Source organism: Hippoglossus hippoglossus, chromosome 9 (genome assembly GCF_009819705.1).
Source record: "Hippoglossus hippoglossus isolate fHipHip1 chromosome 9, fHipHip1.pri, whole genome shotgun sequence".
NCBI lineage: Eukaryota > Metazoa > Chordata > Actinopteri > Pleuronectiformes > Pleuronectidae > Hippoglossus > Hippoglossus hippoglossus.
Window position 1 is genome coordinate 29117400 of NC_047159.1, and position 11853 is coordinate 29129252.

Sequence of the window (11853 nt, forward strand, 5' to 3'; positions counted from 1 at the left end):
GGCTATTGCTCCAAATTAAAAAAGAAAAGAAAAGAGAAACTGGATCGGTTGCAAACTGAATTAAAAGAATCAGAGGATAAACATAAAAATACAATGAATCAAAGAATAAAAATGGAAATAGACAGGAAGAAAATCTACTCAGACAACATAAAAAGAAAACAGATTTTCCTAAGACAACAACATTATGAAGCAGGAGGATAACCTCCCCTTCCTGTCTAAAATCCTTGAAAAGGTTGTAGCCAATCAGCTGTGTGAGTTTCTCCAGGAAAGTATATGTATAGTATATGTCCATGTACATGAAGACTTTCAGTCGGGGTTTAGAGCGAATCACAGCATGGAGACAGCCTTGGCAAAAGTCACTAATGACCTTCTAATAGCTTCAGATCAGGGATTTGTGTCTGTGGTCGTTCTGTTAGATCTTAGTGCAGCATTTGACACTATTGACCATCACTGGTCTAAATCCAATTTTTTTGATTGATTCCAACTTGTGCAAATTAATGAGTCATCTATGCACACCAAAGTTCACCACAGTGTTCCACAGGGTTCTGACAACAGTGGAAGTCTCTGTAACAGACATTAGTCCAACCTTTCGTGTAATTGAACATATAGATATAAATAATCTCCAGGCAGGATTATTGAGCCTGATGCGGAAAAGGCTTTCGACCAAGTCAATTGGAAGTTTTTATATAGAGTACTTCAAGGTTTTGGATTTCATCAGACCTTTACTAAAACTATTCAAGCATTGTATGATAACCCTAGGGCAAGCCTAAAAGTAAATGGAGCCATATCCAACTCATTCGGTCTGGAAAGAGGGACTAGACAGGACTGCCCAATAAGCCTGTTACTATTTGCAATATTTATTGAAGCGTTAAGTCAAGTGATCAATCAGGATGATATCACAGGTATCGAAATGCTAGGTCAAGTACATACAATTTCTTTATTCGCGGACGATATTTTAATTTACTTGTTGAGACCGGAGATTTCAATTCTTAAATCGTCATCTTTTCTAGATACTTTTAGTAAATAAAGAAATAAAGGGAATATCCCAAAGACCCAGATATTGTGTTTCAATTACAGCCCTAGCCAGATCATAAGCTCTAACATCCAACAAAAATGGGACTCGGACCACATGAGATATTTAGGAGTAAACATCCCCAAATAATTAACAAATCTGCATGACTTAAAGGGGACATAGCATGCCCATTTTACCACAAGTTGATATGGTTCCTTGGGGTCTTAATGAAATGTCTGTAACATACTTTGGTCAAAATACCACAAGGATCATATAAAACAGCACCCTTTTTACCCTGTATAAAACAGCCCTCCACAGAGTGACCTGTTTTGAGTGCCTGTTCCTTTAAATGCTAGTGAGCCAGCTCCCCCCCCCCCCTCTCCCCCCATGATTTTAAACGATATAAATTACATATTTTATATGATATAAATGATCAAATATGCATCCCATACTTTGTATTCCCCTTCTGTTGTCCTGGAGTTTTAATTTTCCCAATCACATAATTAAATGTCCCCCTCTGCCCATCCACTACAAGCACACAAGCAGACAGACAGAGAGAGAAAGAGAGGGGTGGGGGGGGGCTATGAAGACCATCATTTACCCCCGAACCCCGAAATTCAACGGGTACAACAACAAGCGGAGAAAGCAGTCTATGGGGCTGACCAGCGGAGAAATGCTCGTCCCGTGTGAACAGCCAGGCGGCTGCGCGCTTGAGAACGGCGCTGCGCTGCCTCGCAGCGGCGCTTCCGCGTCCGGTGTAAACCCGGCGTAACGGGTGGGGGGGCTCTGTGTGTTTGTGCCAGTGTTACAGTAGCGCTGAACACTGCGGACGTCTTCCACACTGCTGGCTGTGTAGCGTTGACACAAATTCCAGCTCACGCATGGGAGAGTGAGCGGTCGCGCCCGAGCAACTGCTGCAGCCTCCCAGTCCCAACGATCCAGACAAATGCCACATGTGAGTGAATCGCGGGCTGACCAGCGCGGAGAAATGCTCGTCCCGTGTGAACAGCCCGGCTGCGTGCTTGGGAACGGCGCTGCGCTGCCTCGCAGCCTCGCTGCCTCCGGTGTAAACCCGGCGTAACGAGTGTGGGGGGGCGGGGGGGATGAGGTGGGGGGTGGGCCATGGCCATGTAGGGAGACTTCCAGTGCCTTGTTACGACACAAAACCCAGGAAGCTCAATCGAGTCGCTCAAGCATGACGTTTCTGACTTAGAGGAACCATAACAAAACGCACAAGTGTTTTTTTCCCAGAGTTTTTGGGTTGGTAGACATGCCAGATACCCACATTAACCTGTAGAAGCACTAACAAAGTGGAATTTGCATGCTATGTCCCCTTTAAACTATAACTTGTTGAATCAGAGAATAAAGGAGGACATAAGAGATGCAATTTAATTCCAACATTAAGTTTCGAGTCACGAATTGAGTCAGTAAAAATGTATATCTTGCCTCGGGTACAGAGGTGGGAAGTAACGAAGTACAAATACTTTGTTACTGTACTTAAGTAGATTTTTCACATATCTGTACTTTACTTGAGTATTACTTGCTACGTTTGAACACAAATTTCTGTACTTTCTACTCCTTATATTCTCAAAAGTGGCTCATTACTTGAGCATCGGAGGTTGCTTTTACGCGCGGCGCACCTCTCTCGCTCACTCGCGTGCCCCCTACCTCGGGAGATGCGCAGGCCCGGTGACGTGTTTGCCGTTGGCGGGGGGCAATGCGAGATCCTAAGCGTCAGGAGGTCGGTCGGGCTGCCTTGGTCGACCGAGGTCGAGCAGGCTGTACCGGTAATGATTCCTCCGCAGGTTCACCTTCAGAAACCTTGTTACGAGTTTTACGTCCTCTAGATAGTCAAGTTTGATCGTCTTCTCTGCGCTTCGCCAGGTTATACGGTGGTCTATTAGTGTTCTCAGGCAGACACAAGAGGCACTTGTTTATTCTGTTGTGTTGGTTCTTTGTTGTCCCTAGAAGTTCAGATGCACTAGTCCAATACTATTTGAACCTCAGCATCTGGGGTTCAAAATTGGTAAAATTATACAGTATATGTATATTTTTGTTATAATTTTTCAGTCAGTTGAAATAAAACCTGAAGAGAACAATTTTTGTTTGTTTTGTGTCTGTATAGGCCTACTATAAAAAGCACTTTGCATTTATAATTTTGGTACTTGTACTTTTACTTTTGATACTTAAGTACATTTCAACACCAGATACTTTTGATACTTAAGTACATTTAATATGAGCTACTTTAAGACTTTGACTCAAGTCATTTTCTTACGGGTGACTTTAACTTTTACTGGAGTCACTTTCAGTTACGATATCTGTACTTTTACTCAAGTATGGCTTTCAAGTACTTTATACACCACTGCTCGGGTATTATATTTGTTTCAGACTCTTCCAAAGGAAATAAGTGATAAACAATTCAATGAATGGGATAAATTAATATTGCGATACATTTGGCAAGGTAAAAAACCAAGGATACGATTTCAAACCCTTCAATTGGCAAAGAACAAGGGAGGACATGCTCTCCAATGTCTAAAAGACTACTATATTTCCGCCCAATTGAGAATTTGATATTACTGGTTCAATTTCGATTACCAAGCCAGATGGAAGGAAATTGAGGAGAGCATGTCGGGAGCAGTTCCAATCCAGGCACAGTTAGGGGTTAGACTAATAAAAGACCTAATGGAAATGGGTAATAGGTGGATTAATTTATCCCTGAAAATATGGTTAAATAATATTACTAAGAGGGGCTAGTTTGAGGAGATAAAGATTCTGAGATGGTGCTCTCATGGCCTCGACTTCACGCCAAACAAACTTGATGCAAGCTATAAGAGATGGATTAAACAGGAAATCTCTCCGTACTGTACTTTTTTTAACCACGGTACAATGAATGGTTTTCACACATTGAAAACACTACATGGGTTAAATAAGTGATTTCTTTAGATTCCTTCAGATAAGTCACCACATAAACAGTTATATGGTAGAGAGTCAAAAGGCATTTGAAAAAAGTCTATAAAAAGTTTTTCTTAGTGCCTACAGGATGGACCTGGATAAAGTACTTTCAAGACTTTATAGGGGACTCCAAGAGGTTAAAATGGCTAGCACCTTCTACATAAAACAAAAATGCGAGCGGGAAACTAACAGTTGTATCCTAGAGGAGGTCTGGACTAAGTCCTGCGAATTTAACGGAGGATATGATGCTCAACTTCTTGGAGAGTTTTCGGCTGGAAGAGCATTTGTAGGTTTTTTATTACACCTGTTCAGAAGTCTTGCCATACAGTCACCCACAGCTGCTGGAGAAATTGTGGGTCCCGGAAGCAAACCACTACCATCTATTTTGGGCCTGTCCAAAGGAACATAGTTTTTGGTGTAAGATTTATAAAGAATTAGTGAATGTATTCGGGACAAACATTACGTTTAATTAGGATGAACTTCTTTTTGGTTTTCTACATTCAACGCCTACCAATAGTAAAACAAAATATTTATTCGGGATTCTTAGTGTAGCTGCTAGAAAAGCAATAACAAAGAAATGGCTTTAACCTGTCACCCCATCCATAGAGGATTGGTATGATTTAATTTATGACATTTTCATAATGTAAAGAATCACTTTCTCTTTGAGGCTCCTGAAAGTTAAATTTGAAGAAATTTGGAAAAAAAATGGAAAACATACATTTCTCTGAAATTCCAACTTCAAACTTTTGTTTGATTATGTGTATATAATTCATAAACATTTTTATTTCTCTTTAAGGTATGTAAAACACCCCATATATTCAACAATATAATCACGCTGCAAAGCACATACATATTATTCAAGCAAATGTTTTGCTTGTATAGCCCATATTCACAAAACAAGATTCGTTTCATAGGGCTTAATGAGTGCGATATCCTCTGTCCTTAACCCTCAACAAGAGTAAGGAAAAACTACCCAAAAAATACCCATTAACAGGGGAAAAAGCGTAGAAACCTCAGAGAGAGCCACATGTGAGGGATCCCTCTCCCAGGACGGACAGGAGCGCGATATACAGTATGCCATGACAACGGTGCAGCGAATCTCTTGGCTTCGTTCGCCTTGTGTCGTCACACCTGGCAACGGAGCCCCCTCGACCACACTCAGCCCTCACACGATGCTCATCCCCTGCGCCGGGGCCTGCGTGGAGAGAGGAGTTTGTCCACCAGCAGCCGTGCCTGGCTCATGCGGGGCCCGACGGGAGGCGCCCCTCCCGGGTGAAAGGAGTGGAAGTGTGAGGAGGTGGGAAGGAAGACCCGCACCAGAAGATGGGTTTCACAAAAGCGTCTGCACTTGGGTGGACGAAGGCGCGCCGAAGAATGCCTGCGACTGCCCCAGCCGCATAGACGCGGTGGTCTCCGAGATCTGGCATGCAACAATGGAATTAGGCAGCGGAGAGTATATATTAAAACATCAAGGGTGCAGCAACTGATGATGTTTGAGAGTCAATATTCCTTCTTGTGGTGTCTGGAATAGCATGATTAGCATAGACGATGGAGAGCTGCAGTCGTAGCTGTGCCACATCTTAGGGAGTGCGGGGAATAGCATTCAGGAGTTAGGTCTCAGCTCTGGCAGGGATTGCGAAGCTTTGAGGAGATCTCGTCATGCGTTTTCAACCATTGTTGTTGAGCAAGGGTGTCGTCAGATGGGTAGGAGAGCGATGCAAGTGTTTCATCAAAGAGGAGAAAGAACAGAAAGCAGTATTATTCTTAGCAATGATAATTCAGAAGTCTCGACAAGATCTATCAGACTTGTCGTGTACATGTGTTCTTCTAAGATTAGAGAGGGTAAAGTCATGTAGAGGATTAAATGAGAATGTCCTTGGCAGATTTCTGGCAAGACTGCTTCCATCATCATATCTACTGTGACTCACCTTGACAACAACTTAGCAATACAGATATAGAAAGCCAAGCTAAATGTTGGGTAAGACTGTAATCATTGAGGCTTTATAGATTATTTCTATTGTAGCAGCATTGACGCATGACAAAGTAATTTGTTCTTGATCTATTTACTGCTCTGTAGGAATCAGATGATGACCATGGGGTAAAGACCATCGGGTTTGGTTGGCCAGTCATAAATGAAAAATCCCCCAAAACCAAAAGAAGGGGCTGGATAAGAAAACTGGGAATATCTTTAAATAATCTCTTGTAGTGACAACAGCCGCAACGAATTTCAGACATTTCAATCTAGGGTACAGCTCAACATAAACTTTATGGTGTACCCACTGTCCAGCATGTGAGCCCATTGTCTATTCATGTCTTGCAGAAGTTGATCCTGAGATCACCTGAATTCTATAGTGACCTTTTGCTCTACTCTACTGGTTTAACTGGGTTTGTCCTTTGTTCGAAGACCTCAGCTGACTGACAAAACACCCTCACCATACATGATACTATTTCCTCTCCAACACATTTAGGATGCAGCCTAAAGGTCACACCTTTACAGACGATATGTTCCAGACACAGAACAATACATTCACACCCCCCTGCGTGTTTTTGGGGTCAGGAGGTAACACATTTCCTCTCACTTGCCACCAACACCTTGCCTGTGTGATCCTTTCTGCAGAAGGCTTTTACAAATAAACTTACAAAGACAACATGTCTCCGAACCTCGTTTGTTGACCAATTTCCACCACAATATCAAAATAGCATCATTTTCAGGGGAAAGTGACATGACTCAGAAGGCATCTGTAATATCATGCCTTTCCCGACAACTCACGGCATTGGAAAGGAATAAAACAACGAAACACTTCGAGGAATTGAAGTATTTATTAATTTATTTAAACAAATTCTTATTTATTTCTTGTAAATATAATGTTTAAAAAGAAAATGTATATGAAAATGATACTTTAAGGATGATATAAAAAAGAGAATGCTGGATTTAGAGGGGTGAGATTTTTAGGTGGATAGTTCTTACAATGCGGTTCTTGGAAGGAGAGGGATCGAGTGGGAGAAAAGAACCACGAATGGAATGGGTTAGGGTTTTATTCACGGTAAACGTCAGTCTGATTAGGAGCAGTTACATTACGGACTGATCTAGTCTATATTATAGAAATATTTATATATTTTCTGAATGTTCATAGCTGCAGGGCTAGACAATGAGACCGAAAGAAAGGAATAATCTTTTTTTTAATTTTTTAATTTCTTTATTTTGTTTTGGTGAAGGCTATGGTCTAAACTTCCTCTCTATGGGCAGAGATTTTATTTATTTATTTGTATTGTGATTAATTTCATTTATTTATATGTACCAACATCAAGACTACAACACCAGACAGTACGCGAGAGGTTTAAGACAAATTATATACAGTAAAATAAAGTATAGTTCCTTGCTTGGGGTACACTGCATCAATCAGTCTTTCATAACGGTGCTCATTGCTCTACCAACAGGGTTTATATGTATTCTATTCATAATCTAAAGCATAGGTCACTAACAGGCGGACCGCGGTCCGAGTCCGGACCCAGAAGCCGTCCCATACGGACCCGGACCTACAGCCAAAACAGAAGGTTATGATTTAAAACCTGACGGGGCGCTTCTATTTGTAACCGGCGCAGCTTTTGTAGTCTTTACGTAGTGGTTTAGCGGATGAGGAAACGCACAGACCAATTGCATGCAAGTTAAGCCATCCCACGTGATACTACTCAGCCAATCAAGTTTGTGCATTCCAGGCGGTAAACATTGCGACTCTACAGTGCAGACAGATGAGAGAGTTAGAGGCAAGTTACACATGAAAAGACGGTAGAAAGAAAAAGACAGGTAGAGAAAACAAAGGGAGAGATACAGAGGAGTGAGACGGAGAAAGGGAGAGAAACAGGAGTGAGACGGCGAAAGGGAGAGAAACAGAGGAGTGAGACGGAGAAAGTTGAGATACAGAGGAGTGAGACGGAGAAAGTTGAGAAACAGAGGAGTGAGACGGAGAAAGGGAGAGATACAGAGGAGTGAGACGGAGAAAGGGAGAGAAACAGGAGTGAGACGGAGAAAGGGAGAGAAACAGATGACTGTGCCGGAGAAAGTTGAGAAACAGGAGTGAGACGGAGAAAGTTGAGAAACAGAGGAGTGAGACGGAGAAAGGGAGAGAAACAGAGGAGTGAGACGGAGAAAGGGAGAGATACAGAGGAGTGAGACGGAGAAAGGGAGAGAAACAGGAGTGAGAGGGAGAAAGTTGAGAAACAGAGGAGTGAGACGGAGAAAGGGAGAGAAACAGATGACTGTGCCGGAGAAAGTTGAGAAACAGGAGTGAGACGGAGAAAGGGAGAGAAACAGACGAACAAAGTGGGGGAGTTGGATATAAGAGGGGAAGAATGTGATTCTAAAACTGTTCAATTGTTAAGATGTGTTGAGATTTATTATCTGTAAAATTGGTTGAGACTTTTGAGTCAAGATGTGAAACAGAAAAAGGGAAATTCAAGCTTTTGCTCCCTTTATTGTATTTTTCTGAAGTTAAGCCCTTTATTTGAACATGCACAATTTTCACATTTTATTTATTTTCTCTTATTTTGAAATGCAGCCCTACTTTTATTTAGTTAATGAGAGAACAATATACATATCTGCAATCATACATATATGATCAGTTCTATGTTACGTGACAATAAATATTTTCAAAAAGTTTTTGAATCGTACTGAATTCATTTGATTTGACAGTCAGGTATTTAGTACATGCAGATGTTGATACAACTACTAGGCTACTTAAATATATATCATACTAAATAGTTAGACATTATGATCTTCCAGACCTTTGCTTCAAGAAATTTTCTCTAACTGGACCTCTTTAAATTTTAGTTGAATACCCCTGATCTAAAGCCTTAACCTAAATGTCAATTGTTTATTTTCTTTTAATGGCTCCATGGCTCTTGTAAATTATTGTCTCAGTAATGCTCCTGCAGTGCTGAGGATGCACATCCCATGATTATCAGCTATGAAGTCCTTTATTTATTTTAAATAAACAGAAACAATTAGGTTTTCTCGGTTTCCAATTCATAAGTATGGTTCTTTGTGGATAGGAATGCCAACATTATCAAACTGTGTGTGACTGCAGATTGTAAACTATCCATTTTATATCCCAGCCAAAAAGTCTGCTTGTTGGCTACGAATGGAGCTCCAGCTTTGTTCGGTAGAGTGCAAGGGCTGGTGGCCAGGCTGGCAGCCATACCCCCGCATATGCAGTTTTAGTAGTAAATACCCTGACTGAGGCATGTGATGCTATCAAACTGAAAATGCACAGACTACAAATCTGTTTATTGATTCAGAAGGCTCCCTTTTAGTTTGTCAAGGGTTTTAGTTTTTACCTTTAACAAATATGGACATGAACCTGCTATACGCACCTTATTTTGGCTTGTTTATGATAGTATCATGAGTCGGCAAATTTTTTGTTCATCTTGTGGATGCTGTTTTACCAGATTCATCTGGCTGTTTGTGTTTATGGATATGAACCTGCGAAGCCCCTTATTTCTGCTTGGAAATGTTGTTAAAGGCTTAATTACTGTTAGTGTGATGGATATTGTTTCACTATGTTCATATTACATTTTGCATTTTGGGATATGGACCTGCTGTAACTACCTAATATGTGCTTGGAATGGTTTTTGATAGTTTCCTGAACAGGCTCATTTATTGTTTATCTGATGTTTGCTGTTTTACTACATTCTTGTGTTATGTGCTGTCAAAGATATAAACAGGTCACCTTACTGTTACTCTGAATACTATTTTACTATATTCAAATTGTTTTCTACATTTGTGAATATGGACATATATTTGTACTTCTGTATCAAAGCTTGATAGCCCTCCTGTGTTATTGAATGGAATGACAGTCTGTAACTAATTATATAAAGTGAAAGAAAAGAGATACGTGTGTGACTGGTTGATTACCTGTGGAAATATACATTACTGTTATTCATTTTTAGCCAGTAATTGATCAATCTTTGCGGCCCTCACACCCCCCTTGATTTTCTTATTTGGCCCACTTGCTACTGAAGTTGAATAGCCCTGCAATAGAACATGAGGCACAGCAAGCTCCAGCAAGTGCTCGTTCATCTGCTTTACCTCACATAAATTGGATTTATTTATTTAAAATGTGTCATGTGTGTTTTACATTTTGCTGATTTTGAACAGTAGTGATTATTATTCTCTATTTTCATCATATGTCGCAAATAGAAGAGGAGAGTATAGATACTGTCTCTATCTCCCTGCTATCCTTCATCTTTTTTGCAGTATAGTGTTTTGATACAATGAAACTTAATTTCATTATCTGAGTGGTAGTGGTAGTTGCTCTTCAGTTTTTCCATTTTCATTATTTTATTTGCATTCTACTTACTTTATTTTACAGCACTAATGCTGTTAAGATCAAGATCAAGATTTCACACAATGGATATACTTTCACTTAGTCTTATTTTTTGTTGAATATAACGGATTTAAATACTTAATTCAACACTTCATAGCACATTTCATTCATTCCCTCAAGCATAACACAAATTATCTAATGTATCTGAAATCGATTGTGTTCACTTGGTCAGGAGACTAAGCTCTATCTCAGAGAAAAAGTTATCACTTCAGCTATCAGTATTAATTTCCTCATAAGAACACTCACTCACATACAGGAATGTCAGTACATACACATTCATGCTTTACTTCCTATTTAGCACACATTTAGCACATTAATCTTGTATTAATTTGTACAAATTAGGGATGAGCGAGTACACCATTATCTGTATCTGTATCTGTTCAACCAACTAAATTATCCGTAACCGTGCTCGGAAGGGGCGGGATTTAAACCAGATGTTGGTATTTTTATGCCTGACATGGATATGGGTTGATCAGAAGTTGCTATATTTATTGTTTATTAGGAAAATATTTACAGAACGACCTTAGAATTGAGCTTCAGAAAGAAAAGCTGTATTTTTTATTTCTACACAAAGTAAAACACAATTATGTGGTGTGGGTGTGTGTGTGTGTGAGTGAGAGAGAGAGAGAGGAGCGCTCGCTCCGTGTGCGTCTGGCCGGGGTGGGTGCACTCTGACTAGACTAGTGGAGCTTGTGCACACCGCCAGGCTCTCTGTCCTGCGGGGCCAGACGCGACTCGGCCTGTGTGCACTCTGACTCGGTCAGTGGACACTGAGAATATATGATCATAGATACCAACGTTACACGTTAGTATCCCTGTGGACAGAGTGGCTGTGACAACAACAAGATTGTGTTGTGTGGCACTGCTGGCGCTGCAGCTTTTTCATTCATCACGAGTACGGATATTGACACATTTTACTCAGATGGTACTCATACTCGTAAGTGAGTATTCGGATCAACCCTAGTAAAAATCATTGCTAATTTTATCATCATCATGTTTTCTTTTGAAACTTTTGTACATTAATTCATCAGCATTTATCAGGAATATTTTATCACTGATATTTGTGGCAATTTTTTTAATCTGGGTGCATATACTTCATCTGCTCTAGCTTCTTTAATCTCCTCTGATTTTTATCAGTCATAACTTTTTTTAACTTTCTGGGGCAAACTTTTAAAGGATTTAGTGTAGACAGGTGGCTGCTCTTGCTTGTGCTGGCTGAACCTCGAAATCACCCCAGAAAATGATTCCCTCCTTTTGAGGGCTGTGGGGTTCAGTAAACACACAACAGTCTTTCTCTACTGTTCCCGACGAACACAGGCTGCCACCAGAGCTATTTGACTTTTTTTTGTCAAATAGCAGAAATTTGGCATGTTTTCTTTATGATCTTGTCATGCTCTGACACGGTCAGGCAAAATTAAATTAGCAATTTAGCGTATCTTTGATGTATTGAGATCCTGTTTGTGACGCCAATTTGTCATGATAGTTTTCTGGAAGCTGGAGAAAGAA

The 11853-nt window shown here is 40.5% G+C and overlaps 1 protein-coding gene across 2 annotated transcripts in view; it reads left to right on the forward strand.

Moving 5' to 3' along the window:
• LOC117767909 overlaps nt 1–11853 on the forward strand; it is a 51286-nt gene that overhangs the window by 30480 nt on the left and 8953 nt on the right. The window lies entirely within an intron of this gene.